This window comes from Stegodyphus dumicola, chromosome 10 (genome assembly GCF_044657685.1).
Source record: "Stegodyphus dumicola isolate Sdum_Otavi_A_Nest chromosome 10, ASM4465768v1".
NCBI classification, from domain to species: Eukaryota; Metazoa; Arthropoda; class Arachnida; order Araneae; family Eresidae; genus Stegodyphus; species Stegodyphus dumicola.
The window spans coordinates 88,420,006-88,439,401 of NC_140777.1; the positions used below are offsets into that span (position 1 = coordinate 88,420,006).

Below are 19,396 nucleotides of genomic sequence, written 5' to 3' on the forward strand. Positions count from 1 at the left end.
TGTCAAATTCGAAGCCACAAACAAATCAGAAGAGATGTCAGTTGCGTAGGCTTACCATTGAAAGAATAGTCAAAATACTTAAAAGCTTCTCCATATATATGGAGGAGACAAAACAAATTAAATTTTGCAGTTCTTTTGCTTTTTAGTGCTTTCTACTAAGTAAAGGTAGTATTAGAATCGCTTAGATCTTAGGTTGCGATTTCTTTAGTGGTGTACGAACCTAGAGTCTTTACCACTCTATATTGATCCTAAAAGTAGAAACATAAAGAAAAATTTAAAAAACTGGTATGGAAGCCAGTACAACTATCGTCCATTTTTGGCCGTGACCATATTTCAATGAAAATATCTATTTTGACCTCTCTGGAATGCATCTGAACGATGTTTCTGCTTGACATCTGTACATCCACCTACTTCCATGACAGAGGGATGTGCCCCACGGATCTCTGAATATGTGGCAAAAGGGGTGACCCTGATCATTACATTTTTGACTGTAATCTAACAGATGGCAAACATCTGATCAAGCCTAACAACAATCTAATACCATTTAAGAAATATGCAATAAAGAACAGACACCTTAGGGCCAAAATCAGAGACGTTCTTATACATATCCAAAGACTCAGACTGGATATTTGTCATATCTAATGTTTATTCATCTCCATATGTTACTAAACCATATTTGGCTTATTTTATTTATTTATTTATACTTTTTTATTATTTATTTTATTTCTTTATTTATTATTTATTATTTTTTTAATTTCATTTTAATGTTCCAACAGTTTCATTTATCTACGCAATGCTGATGGACGGGAGCTCCAAAGAATTGCTTATTACACCTTCCGCCTTAGAAAAGACATTTGCTCTTACATTTATGCTTTTGGAAGCATCAGTTGTTGAACTTTTCAAGGACAGTCTTTTCTCAATATGATTTGTGTACACTATTAATACCAGAACTCAGTTATCTCAGAAAGTCCTCTCAAGTGGTTGATGGTAAAAAAAGAGGGGTGGGAGAACCTCGGAACACCCCCCGGGGTGTTCTCCCTCAAAATTGGGTTGGAAAGTTTAACAGTTAGCTAGGTTCAGCAATACGTCAATTACCTGTGTACTACGGAGGTGCTGGCCTAGCTTCTACCTGTACGTGTACGTAGGAACAGAACACAGGACTGTTTTTCCCAAAAGGGATTATAAAATGGATTTAAAATACATTTCAAAAGAGATTTTTTTCATGACGTCTGTACGTACGTACGTATGTATGTACGTATCTCACATAACTAAAAAACGAGTAACCTCAGTAAGATGGAATTTAGTACATAGGATTGCTCTAGCATGTAGCTGTGCACCTTCCTTTTTGGTTGCTATCGGCTGCACCAAAAGTATATATTTATGTAAGATAAAAAATATAAAAGCAAACTTCTAAATTTAATTGTCTATAACCTCTTTTAGTTTTATTTAATTTGGCGACTTTTTTTCCTCTGCTTTAGAAATAGCGCCATAAGTCTAAACTTCGTCATTCAAATTAATCATGCGATCTTACGTAACGCTTACTGCAGATATCTCTTGTCCAATTAAAATAGTTGCAAACGAAAGCCTTTTTTAACTCCTTCCCTTCTTCCTCTGAAGTACTGCAACATTCTTTATCTTTTTGCTTAAGACGCTGCAGCAAATCTTCCATCGCTATAGTATCAAAATTGTAAATGTTCTTTAATAGGCACGAGTAGAGTGCCAAGTGATTGTGGCTACAAGTGAGTTGAAATAAATAATTGAATTTAATCCGGCTCGATTGTTTCTTCTTCAGAATGGATAAACGCTGTAAGCATCAAGTATTTACGCCATCAACATTTCTGCATATTTACGTCGTAGTGCTCTTACATTCAGTCCCTCCAAAATTGTTATATCATTGCATTTTTCGGCCCGGTTCCAATAATGAAAAAATCTTCACGGGTTTGTTATTCTGTCTTCATAGGGAATCATGGGAAACGCCGTGTTTCACCACAAATTTTAATTGCATGTTTCAATCATGTCGTCTGCGTGAGCTCAGTTTTATTTATTACACCGCATTAAATATAATGTCCGCTGGGTAAGGAAAATTGTCTCGTATTTATGCTTTTCATCGAAAGGACATTTAACCAAAAGTTAAATATTTATATTTCTACGTTGCGAAATTAATACCTCTTTTACTATTTGCTTCTATATAGGATTTCTTGTTACATTTGTCAAAAAATAAATGAGTTCAACAAATGGGAGGCTTGTCGTTTCGGGCTGGTGTAAGTATTAAATGCGAGGAATAAAAAATGGAAGAACCCACATGTGTGTAGCACATTTAGAAACCCTATGTGTAGTTCTAGACTAAGCGAAATCTCTTCAACTCTGAACTCAGCCTCATTTTGATGGTCTTAAATCTGGTGATAAGGAGCCTCGACTAGCAGTGGTCAGAGAATTCCTCCTCCCCACCACATACCGATATTTTGCTTAGCCCAAAAGGACGTTAGTCCCGAGTAGGATATTAGTCTCAAAACAGCATTTTGCTTTGGATCACTATAAACGCCGCCTTACTTTTCAAATTGTTGCAGCCAAATATTATGATCCTGTATTTTATTTAAAGAAATTAAGGTAAAAGTAAAGTTTAGGGTACCCCTTGGCGAAACTTGGCGATTTTTGGCGGTACATCGATACTGATTTTGTGTAGTTCTTTGACTCGTTATTTTGGCTTGCGAAGCGGCGATTTTTGCGCAAAAATTGCCGCTACACAAAGCCAAAATAACAAGACAAACAGTTGCACAAACTCGATATCCATGTACACATCGACTTATTTTCACTTAAAAAAAAAAAAAAAAAAAAAAAAAAAAAAAAAAAAAACGAATTGCACAAAAATGGCATTGCGCACTCCTTTGACTTTACCATGTACACGTCGACCTATTTTCACTTAAAAAAAAAATCTCCGAATTGCACAAAAATGGCATTGTGCAATCTTTTAACTTGTACACGTCGACCTGTCTTATGTCCATGTACACGTCGACCTGTTTTTACTTTAAAAAAAATCCCAGAATTCCACAAACTTGCATTGCGCATTCCCTTTATTTTGTCCATGTACACTTCGATATATTTTCACTTAAAAAGTCGAAGGAGCACCAAATTCTACAATATAAGCAAACAAAAAATACATAATCTCAATAAAATACATTTTAAACCAAACAATAAAATAACATAAAAAAGGAAAAACATGTTACACATTTAAGCACTACCAAATCAAATATTCACTTACCATGATTTTCGAGTTCGCTTTGTACACCCAGAGTCCGTAAAAATCAAAATATCAGTCATACTCAAATGACTTTTTTCAAACCAGGTACTCTTTCTGATGGAACGCTTCACATAATGACCATGCATATATTTCCTACGTACAGGACACTTATAATGGCTACTAAGTAAACCTTTATTTACACACCAGTCAATTAAAGCTCTTTTCCCCTTTCGCTCCAAATCACACAGAAACTTCAAATTAATCTTACTACATTGGACCATTCTACCGTCTAAAGAATCAAAACAGCACACACCACAAAAACGCTTACAAAACATCCCATGATTCAAAATTTCCCAGAATCATGCACCCGATTACGTCACGATAGGGTTTCCATAACATTCAACTACTCAGGCTACCATAAATGAAACAACAACTTGGCGATAAATCAAACAACAACTTCGCCATAATACAAGGGGTACCTTAAAGTCTACTCTACCCGAAATTAAATAATGAAAAATTTGCATGAATGTCTGTATGATTCTCGCATTGTGAAGAAACAACGGCAACCAGAGACATCAAATTTTGAATAACGTTGTCCTCCACCCGAACATGGGCACCTGAAATCCCGAATTTGTTTAATTGTCTATTTCATATTTCGTAAAAGTTTAACGAATTTTTGATTAAAAATCTCAACAATTTCAGAGCGAGCAATGGCAACACTGCATATATGATATAAATGATTTATAATTTAAGTATTATTAATTTTATAATCATATTTATAATCATTTTCTTCTGTATCTGTAGCTAGTGCTGCTCTTATAAATGTAATTAGCTTTGGATTTGAAACGAACCATTGACAGCAAGCTGCAAAATTTCTTCTCGCGCATTTTAATTTTTAACCATCTAAGACTCGGTAACAAAGTAAGATAAATTACTTTGTATTACGAATATCTTAAGTCTCCCTTTGCTATTTATTTAAAGCGATGACTTGATAAAAGTTAGAGAAATAGCTTTTATAGTTAGGAATAACTAATGCTTTACGATTTGGGCTCTAAATGTCAAAAACAGCCATTTAAAATAATCTGCGAGCGAAGTTTGTAGTCAAATATTCATAAAATGTTCCAAATATTTTCCCCTGTTCTATACCTTTCTTCCAAATGTCGTTTATTCTTTCTTCTATGCACAAATAAATAAAGAAATAAATAGAGATATATATTGGCCATAGAAAAGAAAATGAAACGGTAAAAGGATCATATATGGGAAGAAGGGACCATTTTGTTGTTGTACCATTTTTCTGTTATCACCGCATTATGTTCTTCTGCCACCATTTACGTCAGTCACCTTATGGGTTATCTATTATTTGATTAGAATCGCTTCGAACATACGTGTTCTCTGTGTGTATATGTGTGAACACACATACACGCTTACACATACGTTAAAAAAAGGAAAAATAATCTCCTTTCTGCCCTGACGCATTTCGAAAATATTTAAACCGTCTTTGGCGCCCCCTGTGCCATTTATATTGTCTCTTTCGTCTCAATGCTCTCTTCTATACGACTAGTGGAAGAAAAAGAAAGAAGAACCACGAGTGAAGCTGAAATGAGACAGAAAAAGCGTAAGAAGGCGCAATCGACAAGGCACAAAGTGTATTAAACGCTTGGCAGCCTCTGCTGATTAACCCAGACTTCTATGGGCCCGAACCATTTGTCTGAAGCATCTCGAAGCACTTTGTCATCTAGAGCCTTCTGTTGTCGCCGGCAGCAATGATTTCTTTCATTCTTTCTTCAAGTCCCTTCCCGCATTTTCGCACTCTTTTTCCTGAATAAACAGATAAAATATATGTGCGTGAGGAAACCTCGTTGAATGGTAAAAAACCTCCAAGATTCATTTATTTTTCATCGGCAGAACGTCTTAAGTTAAAGGAAACGGCAAAGAGTCATTTAAAAGGAAAAAAAAAAAAAAAAGAAAACATTATTCAGATCTCAGGAGGGTTTGAGACATCGACAAATGTGGAATTTTTCTTCTGAAATGTAAAATATATTGCCGAGTCGTATTTGCCTTTATACATTCAGGTAAATTTAGGTACAATCCTTAGATCACGTCGTTTAACTTCTGAAACGATTGCGTCGAAACGTCATGAAAAGATTCGCATATGATGGCTCATTTCAAGGCTTTAAAGAGAAAATAAATCGGCGTTTTTCTTTGATAAATGGAACGAAATTCAACAGGAACTAATACGAGAAATCAGCGATTGGATATTAAACTGCATTTTGCGTTGAATCACTAAAATGCGATGTATCACTTTTCAAGTTTTCAAGTCCTCCACGAAGGCCTAATCGTCTTTGGTTTACCCTTTGTGTACTTTGCCATGTTTAAATAACTAACCCAACTTGCATAACCAGTCTCTGCTTTTGTGTGAGGTATCATATTTAAATTTCACGATATTGCAAGAATATGAGGGTGTTTTAATTGCTGTAAGTAGGATCACATTACTTCATTATTAAACTGATAAAAAAATTAATTGCGTTATTTTTGTCTTATCTCTATAATTTAATTAATTATCAGCCGAAATGGACGTTAGCCCAGAAAGGTTATTAGTTTCAAAAGGGCATTTTGCGTCGGTTCACTATAAATGTCCGAATCACTTTTCAAATTTTTGCCACCAAATATTATCTCTCTGTATTTTATTTAAAGAAACTAAATAATAAAGAATCTGCATGAATGTATGTATGTTTCTCGCATCGTGAAAAAACAACGGTACCCAGACTCAACGAATTCTGAATAATATAATCATCCATCCAAACACTGCCACCTAGAAGCACGAATTTAAAATTTGGAATTTGTTTTATTTTATTATTATTTGTTTCATATTTTATAAGAACTTAATGAATTATTGATTCAAATCTCAACAATTTCAAAGCGAGTAGTGGCAACACTATAGAGAATAAAACATTTTTATTGCCACCGCGAAGAAACTGCCTACCGAAAATTATAAAGATATGCTGTTTGAGAATACTTTTAGTCAGTCCAAATGCTGCCGAAACGTGCATGTGTCTGCAAACGAAATAAACGCCCGTTTGGACGTAATATAATTTAATTTTTATTACTAATTTTAAATTCAAAATGTATAATAGCCGGGAAAGCATAACAAATTCTATAGAAACTTAGAATTGAATAATAAAATTTCGCTGAATTTAAAAAGCATATTGTTTACTTTTATTTCTTTTTCAATTATAATTTTCAAAACTTTTTAGCTTAATATATAAGTTTCGGTTTAAAATCACTTTAAATTACATATATTCCCCCATCAATCACAAAAACTGTTGTGATGAAAAATATTTATTTATTTACTTTCAGTCTTTGAAAGTTTGCTTCGTGTTATACTATGAAAACTTTCGTAATCGACCTCCTGCAAATACTTCGAGTTGCGTATGAGTTTGGGGGAAAAATTTGCAAAATTGAATAAACAACATTAAATATTCAGTGGCTTCGTATCGAGGTGGGCGCATACACAGAAATAAAAGAAGGATGGAAAATAAATAACGTATTTCATTACAATTCATTTTAAAAGCTGTTGTGATTTCTGCACTATTTTCCTAATACATTTATAGCAAACTGGTTGCCATGAGTTACACATCGAATTCCAATTTGTGATGGGTGGTACCATTCCAAGTTTCAAAATACTAGAAAATGGCGGAAACGCAATGCACATTTTTATGTATCTGAAACTATACTTTGTTTCCAATATTTTACATAATCTGACATGAGCAAAGATTAACTTCCTTATTTTTCCTCTATTATTATACAAAATTAGAAGTTATTAGATTAAATTGCTTTTAGAAACCTCAGTCAAAATGAGGAATTAGTAACACAAAGAACTGTAAGCTTGCTTTAAGTCAGGAAAAAATATCCAACGTTGGTTTATTAGAAAACTATCGATTTCGAAGAAGTCAGACATCATAGGTCTTTTTCTTCAATGCACAAAATTATTCTGCTTTGAAGAAGCCGTACGTATATTGCCTGACTCCGCCGAAATCAATAGAAATTTTCAATAAACCAAAGCCAGCTTGAAGCTGATATTTATCTTAGTTTTATTTTTGATTTTGGCAGTGTTCTTTTACTATAAAAGGCTTCTGCATCTTGTAAATAAATTTACTTACATTATTCTTTGGTTAAGTTAAAACGTACTTAAAATCTCGGGTGTACTTGTATGATGAAACTACATTTATATTTTTTTCAGGTCCTGTATGAAGTACTATCAACGTTTTAAAAGCTGTTTTGTTAGTAATAAAGCAAACATATCCTAATGGAAAATTTTTTTATTTAGGAAAATTCATTGGTATGAAAAGTAAACTACTTATAATTAGCAATGCAATCAGTTACTGTATGCTAGCAAATTTCCATAAAGTGGTCGTTTGGCGTCATATTCTTTATTGGCGTCATTCATTTGAGTCGAAATAATTCATTGTAAAGAGATTCTAAATATTTTAAGCTGCTGAAGACAGCTTTACCAGTTTGGAGAATTCTTTGAATATTCATAAGTGTTCTAGAAATGTTGCCAAGTCAGGCACAAGTATGTTCCCTAGTAAGTTACTATTAGGACAGTTTATGCAATTACAGATTACATTCTTTGCCCAACTGAGTAATTCCGTTCTCTTAAAACGCATGGTTCTTATTTTCCCAATGGTTTCATTGGCTGGTTATTTAAGTAACGCAAAGGATGTAAGAGTTATCTGTTTAAAGAAATCGATGCTTTCGAGAAGGATTTTCAAGGAGAAACTGGTACATATTTGCGATATATAGGTTAGGCAAAATGAAACGGCAGAGAAAATATTTGTAAGATTTACGCGGAAATGACCCCTTATGATGAAGAGCTTCTCATTACAGAAAGTGCTGGAAATGGTCACAGTTGACTTCGATACAGCACTGTACTCGATTCATCAAACTGTGAGACAGGTGTAGCAACTCTGTCTGAGCGATAGCAGCAATAGCATTTTCAATGTTCTGCTGTAGCTCTTCCAGTGTCTGAGAACTATTTGCCTATAAGACGCAAATGAAAAAAATTGCAAACTGTTCAAAATATTGTATTGCATTTGGCGGTGGGCTGTCGTTGGTTCATTAGAAACTCGGCGGTCCACCATGAATTCCATATACTTGAAATATACCATTACATGTATAAGCTTACAGTCTCATTTTTCAGGAAAATTCTTAAAATATGCAACTCCACAATACTTACTTTCGATTATGACTTGAACCGCGATGAGAATCGTAAAAGGCCGCTTGCGGTCCTATGGAATCTCATTGTGTACCTAACTGCTTTTTCTGAGCCAGTTTGGTACCTAATTTTTGAATGTTTGTTTACTGCAGTAACTTGCTCTTATTTAATTTGTTTATTGCATTTCAAAGTTCATGTACCTATGCACCATAATCTGCACTGCTCTGCTAAACAATTATTGCTCTTCACTCCCACCTAGGCTTACAACTAATTATTGTATGTTAATTAGTATTGATCATGTATTTTATCTACTCTTGTGACTCTTTATGACTATTTAATTGTGGGCTGTTTTTGTAGTATTTGGCATTTCCTTTTACTCCCTTCTTTGGTTAATTAATTTTATTAGTTTTTCTTTTAGTTCAACATGGTTAAGCCGACATAGCATAGAATTCTTTCATATAGCATAGGCATCTTTATATCATTTATAACGTAGAATTCTTTCGATACTTCTTGATATGTACCAGAGTTTATACAACATTTCTCCCGCCTTCTTAGCATGCCTCCATGGTGTAATGGCCAGCACACTCCCCGCGTATTCGAGGGGTTCGTGGTTTGAGAATCCCGGCGAGGGCGCATATTTTTCATGTCTCCTGCTTCGAAATAACCTAATATCTCTTTTTAAAATGAGGTTTCAGAGACATTAAACTAGTTTCGAAGCAGGAAAGGACCTCTCGAATACGCGCCGAGTGTGCTGACCATTACACCACGAAGGCATACTAAGAAGGCGGGAGAAATACCTTATGTTTCTAAATTTCCATAGTCAGTTTGGCTCCTTTTCTAACTGCTCACCCGAGGCAAGAGAAACATTTCCCTCACCCTTGTTCCGGCTCTGAAGTTAATGTCATTCTAAGATTGTTTTCTGCATAAATTTATTTAGCCATATATCGCTAATGACGTTTAAATCCAAGAATACATCTATGTCTAGATTGTTAATGACTTCCAGTTCGAAGATTGCGGCCAGTTTTGTCCTGTTAATAACCTTATAGGGGTCCCTAAACTTAACAGGGCTTGATGTTATTCGAGGTTGATCTTTCTTGCAAAAGGGAATGAATTGAAAAACTCATTTATTCAATTCTTCGAAGAGTGTTCTGTTACTGTAAACAAGGAAGTTGATACCTTTATATCTCCAGGAAGCCGCCTTTTTTCCTACAAGTCCAAGATCAAAGATCAGATAAGATTATTGAAGAAAACATCCTAGCGTTAAGCCTAGCAATGAAATAAGTCTCATAATATTGTTTCTTAGTGCAATAAAATTCCGGTTAACCTGTGCCTAAATATCTAGAACCTGTATGTAAGCGTTTGGGAGTCCAATAATTCAAACTCCAGACATTGAAAGTTCAAATTACTTTCTAGATCAAGTAGAATTAAACGTTTAACGACATTAAATATATCTTTCCATAATTTAAGGAATGTTACATACGTTTCTTTATGTTACCTTTAACATATCTCCATCGCCTTGGCAAATGTTACCACAGAGAAGATGATTAAATGTTTAATTTACCTCCCACGTTTTCTTGACTAATTCCAGGAGTGTTGCCATACAACAAAACGTAAAATCTTTAATTTAAATTCCGAATTTATAACTTATGATTTATATTCTAAATTAATTCTGAAATTGTATTTCGAATAATATGTAACTATATAAAAAATCAAGCGATTTAATAGCAATAAGCAAATTTCTGAATGGCTTAAACTTTCTTATTTAAATAATGTTTTTAAAATAAATATATTTTATTTTTATTTTTTTTAAATAATACAGTTAATTTATATGAATTAAAATACATTAAACTATGTCACTGTAATTGATAAGCGTGATTTTTAATGCTATGTATACTAGGCTTGGTACGGAATCTTTGGTTTCACCTAGGTAAATACAGTTTTTGCTTTTGTTTATTTTTTTGTGTTTTAACTTTTTCGGTGTTCTGAATCAAATAAAAAGACAATACGGCATAGTATTTGATTTTTAAGCAATTTTCAAGTTAATTTATGGGCATGTGCACGAATGTAATACGTGTGACAAAATTCATCAACATATTACATTCATGGAGCCTATAAAAGAGAAGGTACAAAATATATGCAGGTCTATAGTTCTTTATTTACTGTGTATGGCTTTGACAATCACCCCTGTTTTAAAAATAGACTAAGCGAGGGAATATGTCAAGAACAGAACTGTTTGCATCTTCATCTGGCACCTTCTCGTTCTTGTTACCTTTCTCCTTTCCCAGGACATGTTCGATTATTTGTCGTCATTTTGAGAGAATGTGACAGAAACATAATTGTCTGCAGGCACTCAAGCTTGCACTACCTCTTCATTAGCACTAACCTTCTCCGAATATGTAAGTAAATCAAAGATGATTGCCGGACATATTTAAAACAGAGAGAATGTCTCTCAACTCATCATCTTCAAGCAAGATCATAGATTCCAGTCAGTGCAAACAGCGACATAATGTACTATTTTTTACATTTTTCCATGCAAGAAATAAAGAAAATATAGAACCATTCGATCTAAATTGTTTAGAAAAATCATGAATACTCCCTTTAAAGTTCACCATATTGATGCATAAATAAAGTTCGATTGTTCTATATTCTGGATAATTCCTTTGCTCGTTGCCTGAATAAGATTGTGAAAAATATCTGTTATGTTTCTACTGTCTGTAGGCAGCAGAAACCTACCACAAAGATATTCCACTTTTAAGTTTTCGAAAATTATTTCATTCTTATACATTTTTTTTAAATTTCAGTTTATTTGTTACTTATTTTTAATTATTAGAGCAAAGGGCGTTGGCTCAGAAGGGCTTTTAATTTCGTTTTGCCATTTTGCGTCGAAAACTGTAAAAGGCTGTATGACTTGTTAAATTGTTGCCACCAAATATTATCGCCCTGTATTATATTTAAAGAAATTAAATACTGAAGAAGAATCTGCATAAATGTATCTATGTTTTTCGCGTTGTGATAAAACAACTGTACCTAAGCACACTAATTTTGAATAACGTAAATCTCCATCCGAATAAGGGCATCTGGAAGCCCAAATTCGGAATTTGTTTTATTATCTATTTCATATTTTGTAGAACTTTAACGAATTTTTTATGAACAAACTCAAACGATTTCAAAGGAGCAATGGCAACACTGTACGGAACAGTCATTTTTATCTCCAGCGCGCGACACTGTGTATTGGAAATTTTAAAGATATGCCCTTTTTAAATTTTTAAAGTGCGAAGAACATGGTATTTAATAAATAAATGTAACACACAAAATGTTAAACAAAAAAAAAAAAAAAAAAAAAACTGAAATTTTTCAGATTTTAAATTACGTCTAAAGGGGCGTTTTTTTAACGTTTTGAGTGTTACCTTTATTTATTAAATATCATGTTCTTTGCACTTAAACCATAAAATTCAGTTCAAGAGCAATATCGCAAAATAATGTTAAATTAAGCATATCTTTAGAATTTCCGATATACACAGTCTCGCGAGCTGGAGATAAAAGTAATTTTTTTCTATATAACGTTGCCATTTCTCGCTTTTAAAGCATTGAATTTGTAAATCAAAAATTCGTTAAAGTTTTACAAAATATAAAATCTATAATAAAACAAATTCCAAATTTTGGATTTCAGATGCCCATATTCGCAGTAGGATTTCGTCATTCAAAATTCGATGGCTCTATGTACCATTGTTTTATCACAATGCGAGAAATAGACAATCATTTATGCAGATTTTTCATTATTTAATTTCTTCAAATATAATGCAGGACTCTAACATTTTATGGCAACAGTTTGAAAAGTGAACCGACATTTATCCGTCCGACGCAAAATGCCAAAACGAAACTAATAGTCCTTCGGGATTCAAATCCCTTTGGACTAAAAAAAAAAGTCCCTTTGGACGCCATATACAAATCTGAAAACGTTCAGATTTTATTTTAAATTTTATGTATTTTTATCTTATTTATATTTTTTTATCTTATTTACTCTTAAATTCCGAATTTAAATTTAGACTTTGAAAAGTACGCTTATTTTGAAATTGCGAGCTAACTTGGTGTCTGTTATGAGAGATTTTACTGGTATCCCAATCGTATCATTTTCCTTGCATGTCTTAGATTTCATATTTCTAGCTAATAAGTAAGGCATAGTCATACAAGTCTGAAACGTACATCAGTTTTTTGTAATCCATTACTGTAATTGGATTTATTCAGAATTTCTTACAGAATTAAAACAGGTAATCTGTTGATACAAACGCAACATGCTGTTACATATGAAATGTATGCGTGTTGGCAGAAAAATTTCATTTTCTTTTCGTTCTCTTTGAACCAGTTCAATGACAAGTTTTTTTTTACTTTTTTCTCTCACTCAAACCTTGCGCCTATACATTTCATTATAGCTAAGCTGCTTCAGGAAATCGATTGAAGGGCGAAAGCATGGAGCTGTCAATCAACTGTGTATGGTCCCGCCTCATCAATAAGCCACGCCCCTCCGATTTTGGCACTGCGCCCCGAACTAACGATTTCGTTACCAGACAAAAGATACAGAGGTAGCCTCGGGCTTTCTGAGGCATTTTTTTATCCCTTTTCCTTTTTTAAAAAAAACTTAAGCTCGTTTCTGCAGATTTCTTTATTCACTAATTCTGTTACAGGTGAATAATTTTCTTTTTCACTTAACAATGAAATACAAAAAGTGTTCTTTATTTATTGCATTCAGCACCCTAATGTTATTGTACAATGTACCACGTGTGACTGCCACGTGCTAAACATCTCATTAGCTTTACTACCTTTGTGCAATTTTAAAGGTGATTTAACTTATATAAATTCGAAAGACTTAATCAGTATTAGGTTTCATCAATGATTGTTTATTAAATATGTTATAAAATTATGTTTATTCTTTTTTAAATTAATTTTTAACTAATAATTTATAGTTCCCCTTTTTCTCGTAATTTCAAGAAATAAAAGATTTACTACACTACGTTTTTTTTTAACATTTTACTGCAAATTTTTATTTTTTAAGATACAGATTATTCAGCACGTGTTTTTATTATTTAGTTAGTTACTAAAGGTAGTTTAATTGTGGTTCTGTGTAACTCAGCATTTAAAAAAAAAAAAAAAAAAAAAAAAAATCAATTTTCATAAAATTCAATGCAAAATAACAACTACAAATTTTCTTTAAAAAATTAAATTAATTTAATAAAATTAATTTATTAAAGAATTATTAAAGATTAATATTTTTTAAAGAAAAATATAAATTAATTTAATAAATAAATTAATTAAGAATTTGTTTTTGGACGCATTAGAAAAGAAAGAAAAATATAAATTAATTTTATTAAATTAATTTATATTTTTCTTTAAAACATCAATCTTTAATAAAATTAAAATTAATATAAATTAATTTAATAAAATTAAAATTAATATAAATTAATTTAATAAAATTAAAATTAATATAAATTAATTTAATAAAATTAATATTAAAAAATATATATAAATTAATTTAATAAAATTAATTTATATTTTTTTTTTTTTTTTTTTTCCTAATGCGTCCAAAAAAAAATTCTTAGACCGCGTTTTTAATTTTTATGGATACGCGTTTTTAATTTTTATGGATACAAACTCGCTTACTGTAATTTTTATTTTTGAAGTTGCATAGCAAATTATTCAATGCGAGTTTTCTTTTCTTTTTTCCCCCTTAATACACTTTACTTATAATCCTGTGCAATTAGAATTTTCTTTCTTCCCCCTTTTTTTTTAATTAAATGCAAAATAATTTATTGCCATATAGACATTCATTTTTTATGCAATTACCCCCTCTTAATTTAACTACAAGTTCTCTAGTTTTTAGCTTAAAAGAGAGCTAACTCGAACGGGCTATTAGTCTCCAAACGGGATTTTGGCGGCGCATTAATCTAAATGGGTGAATCACTTTTCAAATTGTTGCCATGAAATATTCCTGTAATACTTTGAAACAAATTAAATAATGAAGAATCTGCGCAAATGTATATATAATTATCGCACAGTGAAAAAACGGGGGTACCTAAGGCCAACAAATTTTGAATAATGTAGTCCGAATTTTGAATTTTATATTTCATATTTTGTTAAACTTTATAAATAATTTTTAACAGGCTCAACGATTTGAAAGCGATCAGTGGCAACAATGTACGGATGAAAAGATTGTTAGCTCCAGTGCGCGAGACTGTATATCAGAAATTTTAAAGATACGCTGTTTTTTTGCTATTCAACTGAATTTTATTTGGGTGATGGGCGCAGAACATGATATTTAATTAATAAATTTAACACACAAAACGTTAATAATAAAATGACCAAAAAAAAAAAAAAAATCTGAAATGTTTCAGATTTTAAATTACGTCCAAAGGGGCGTTTTTTAACATTTTGTGTGTTACCTTTCTTTATTAAATATCATGTTCCTCGCACTTAAACCATAAGATCCAGTGCAACAGCAATATCGCAAAATAGTTTTAAAACGAGCCTATCTTTAGAATTTCCGATACAGAGACTCACGCGCTGGAGATAAAAATGTTTTTTCTGCACAACGTTGCCATTGCTCGCTTTGAAATCCTTGAGTTTGTTAATCAAAAATTCGTCAAAGTTTTAAAAAATAGGAAATCGATCATAAAACAAATTTCAAATTTCAAATTTGGTCTTCCACATGCTCATATTCGTTGGAGGATTACGTTATTCAAAATTCGATGACTCTATGTACCGTTGTTTTATCACAATACGAGAAATATACATACATTTATGCAGATTTTTCATTATTTAATTTCTTCAAATATAATGCAGGACTCTAACATTTGGTGGCAACAGTTTGAAAAGTGAACCGACATTTATGAGTCCGACGCAAAATGCCAAAACGAAACTAATAGTCCTTCGGGATTCAAATCCCTTTGGACTAAAAAAACGTTTTAAAGCCATCTTAACTAAGAAAACTGTACATTGATATGTTAAACTGAGAAAAGATTGAAAAAATGCCAACACTTGACACTTTATTGGGAATTTTAAACACATGCTGCTTTTAAAATTTTTGTAATTTTGCTGTTGAACTGTGTATGGTGTAAGAGCGAAAAAAAATTATGCTTAATAATAAAGCTAAATATACGAAAAAAAGTGGGTAGCAGGAGTAAGTTCAAGAGGAGACTGCGAGCTCAGAGAGAGCATCGAAAAACTTTAACAAAACGTTTTGGGAGACCGTTAAAATCTGAAACATTTCCATTCTTTCTTCCCCTTGTTCTTTGGATAATTACATTGTTTTTATTTTATTCTTAACCCGAACAATACAGAAATATAATAGAATCCCAAAATATGTTATTCTTAGTTTAATGCAGATATTATCATCAAAAATTTCTAACACGTTTTATTTTTAACTAAACGCAGAATAATTTCTTAGAAATGCAGACATATATTCTTAAACTGTGGTAGTCTTTAAAAATGTTTCCGAATATTGTCGGCAAAGCGATGATTCATTGAAAGATGTGTTATGAAAAATAGGTTTAAAACCACGTGCAGTAAAAGTGATTGATTATCTTCTGCAAGAAGAATAATGCGAGACTATTATATATATTATATACTAGCGTTTAAATTTAATTTCTCTTTTTTGCAGTAAGTCTTACTTAGCTTAGTTATTAAAAAAATAATTTAGAGTCAAAAGAGACACAACAGTTGGATTTTTCATTGTGTTCAGATAAAATTTTGAGTGGTTATAAGTATAGCAAACTTCTCTAAAACGACTGATTGTCTTTGAAAGTGATACGCGAAAACATAAATAAACATCGATAAGTGAACTTTTGATTAGTAAATTATATTTTATGTAACGAAAACCATTAAAAATTTTTTTTTTCTTGCTGTTAATCTCCCTTGTCTGACCTAATCAGAGCATGGCAAAAAGCTTGAACACCATAATTCCGCCCCCTCCCCAGTTTTTGAGGAGAACACCTCGGGGGATGAGACCGAGGATCACCTACCTCTTTTGTTCTACCACCCAGCTACTCGAGAGGACTTCCGACTCGTCATGTATCTTAAGACCTCCATGCCGCACAGACGCACATTTACAAACACCCATGTCTTCTGCGGGATTTGAACCTAGGCACTTCGCTACGAGAGTCAGCGTCACTAAGCATTGCATCTAGGTGGCAAAACTCATTCACATATTGAATAAAATTGATTTCCATTTAGACATTAATATTTAAAAAAAAAAAAAAAAAAAAAGTCTTCCTCCCCTTCAGATAGATAGATAGATAGACTTCAGAAAGATAGTTCTCCATTTTATAAGTTATATTTTTACAATTTTAGTTTAGTTCTTTACTTAAGCAACAAAAATGTTACAGAATTCAAAATGTATGTTTCTTTTCTTTGTAGAGCCATTTTTGAAGCAAGTGTTGTGAAAAATGTATACAGAGGCTGTTCGCACATTTTTTACACAATTTTGGTAAGCGGTAATAAAAAATCGTTTGCTGCAAAAGAAGTAATTGCAATTGTACTATGTTTTAAAAAGTCAAAATTATCGTCTGTGGCTTGAAAGTTTTGTTTTTATTCAAAATCGCGAATTTAACAAAGCAGTGGTTCGAAGGCTACATTGACGCTCTTTCCGAAGAGAAATATGCATACTCCGTTATCCAAAAACGATGTGAGAGTCATGGTTTTGTGATATCTAAAGCGTCCATAGGTAATATTATCAATAAGAAAGGAAAAAAGCGTCTAATTGGAGCCTCAAGTGGGACAAAAATTCCAAACATGTATCTAAGGAAAAAAAGGACATCTTCGACTATTGCAAAGGTACGTTGTTTAAAGTTAAAAGAAAACCCCCTAGTCAAAGGACAGTTGCAAAAACATTAAAATGCTTGGTGCCCACTGTAAACAAATTGATAAACGTTGATTTAAATCTTAAGAAAGCGAAAAAACGCAATGTGCATCGTCTTCTTCCAAAGCATATCGCTCAACGCAGGACACGCTGCAGAATTTTATATGAGAAACACTTATCCAAAGAAAAATGGAAAACAATTGTCACAATAGATGAAGCATGGGGTATTTAAATGATTGTAACAAAAAAAAAAAAAAAAAAAAAAAAAAAAAAAAAAAAAAGAGCCATTTATTATCATAAAAGGGGAGAAAAAAAATTTAAGTACATGGTTCAAAGAATCGAAAGAAAGTTTTTCTAAGGGATTCCTGATTCTTGCTGGTTTTTCTTATAATGGCAAGTTAAAAATAAAGAGAGTGCAAAAAAAAATGTCAAGATTAACTCCAAATACTATCAGGAACATATTTTATCGCCAATATTTCTGAATGAAATACCATCGCTTTACCCACAGTGCCATCCATCTGTGAGACTCCATCAGGACAAATCTAGCAGTCACACATCAAAATCCACTGTAAATTTCCTAAAAGAAATGGAACGAAAATCTGGTATCAAGGCCATACCCTTCACTGATATCCCTACTCAATCTCCCGATGTGTCACCTATGGATTTTTGTGCTTTCGGACTTTTAAAAACTGCATTATCCAAACGTTGTCCCCAAACCCTAACAGGACTCTGGAAAGCTGTTCGGGAGGAATGGGATAGAATACCTCTTCTGCCACTTCAAAAGGCATTATTATCCTGGAAATTGCGGTGTCGAAAGATAGTTCAGAATAAGGGATGTCAAATAGAACATTTAGAACACAAGAATTTTCTGTAATTTAGTTTTGTGAATACAATATACGTCGTCTAAAAAATGTGTGAACAGCCTCTGTAGTGCCCTGCTCGGTACTCAAACCTGGACCTCTGGACTACCGTTACACAACGAAGAATGCTACTACCGTTACACGAGTGTGCTACCGTTACACCACCAAGGCATGCTGGAAGGAGGGAGGAAATACCTTATAACTTCCTGCAGGTATTATTGTCATATAATTCTAATACGTTTTATTCATTTATGTAGAAATATTATCCCAGAATGTTTCTTTTCTAACTTACAGAGCTTGACTTTTTTTGGGGATATAAAAACTAGCATAAAACTCCTAACAGACATTAAACAAATGAACTCTGTGTCATAAAAGAAGTCCAGAGTCTTTAAAAGATTTAAAACAAGCTTTTTTTTTTTTTTTTTTATAAAATCAGAACTTAAACACTAAACACATGTCTCATACATGACAAGATCAATCACCACTGGTAGCGATGAAACGTAAAATAACAGTCAAACTTAAATTTTAAAATATAAGCTAATATTCAAAGAGTACAAAATTCAGTTTAAAACCATGTTGACTCAAAACTTTTCACCTGAGTAATAATTTAAATGACGGCAGCTGTAATGGAAAGCCGAAAACTTGCAATTTTATCAGAGTTGTGGCAAAACGAAGTAAAGCGACCTCGAGAGACAAAAGCATGCTCTGTCTTACAATCGCAAAACCATCAACTTAAATACTCTCTAACTAATTTACATTTCTGGTGAGTAAATGGAAAAGGGGAAGTAATAGTCAAGATCTAATCATAATGATTGGTTTATTAAAATAATAATTACAGTAAACAGATATTGCGAAATTAGCGAAGACCTTCGTGTTAATGTAATTTCTCTGTTCTTTCAATTATTCATTGAAAAAACTTTAAATTCAGCTGTTATGAGAGTTTAATTAGTTTCGGAAGAGTAATAATAACGGAGATATTACGAACTAATATTGTAGATTCATTAGCTTTTTTTAAAGAAGGAGATGGGAAAAAAAGTGTGCGATGCCTTCGCCGGGATTCGAACTCGGACCTTTCTAATCTGCGCCAAGTGAGCTACCGTTACACCAAAGGCAGCTGGAAGACGAGAGAAAATACATTATGTACTCCCCCTTTTAAAGGGCGACTGGAAATTGGGGGATCCACTTCCCCAAAGTCTGGTGGTGACGAATTATCATCCACAACTTTTTAGTTCGGA

At 32.6% G+C, this 19,396-nt stretch overlaps 2 long non-coding RNA genes across 6 annotated transcripts in view; one reads left to right on the top strand and one right to left on the bottom strand.

The window, feature by feature from the left end:
* Positions 1–19,396, bottom strand: part of LOC118194396 (uncharacterized) — a 1,067,480-nt gene that overhangs the window by 305,584 nt on the left and 742,500 nt on the right. The window lies entirely within an intron of this gene.
* The window catches only part of LOC146995010 (uncharacterized), a 144,479-nt gene that overhangs the window by 102,094 nt on the left and 22,989 nt on the right, over positions 1–19,396 (top strand). Inside the window, exon 2 of the long non-coding RNA XR_015043458.1 lies at positions 16,860–18,373. This is a non-coding gene — a long non-coding RNA (uncharacterized LOC146995010). The remainder of the gene's footprint in view (positions 1–16,859; positions 18,374–19,396) is intronic.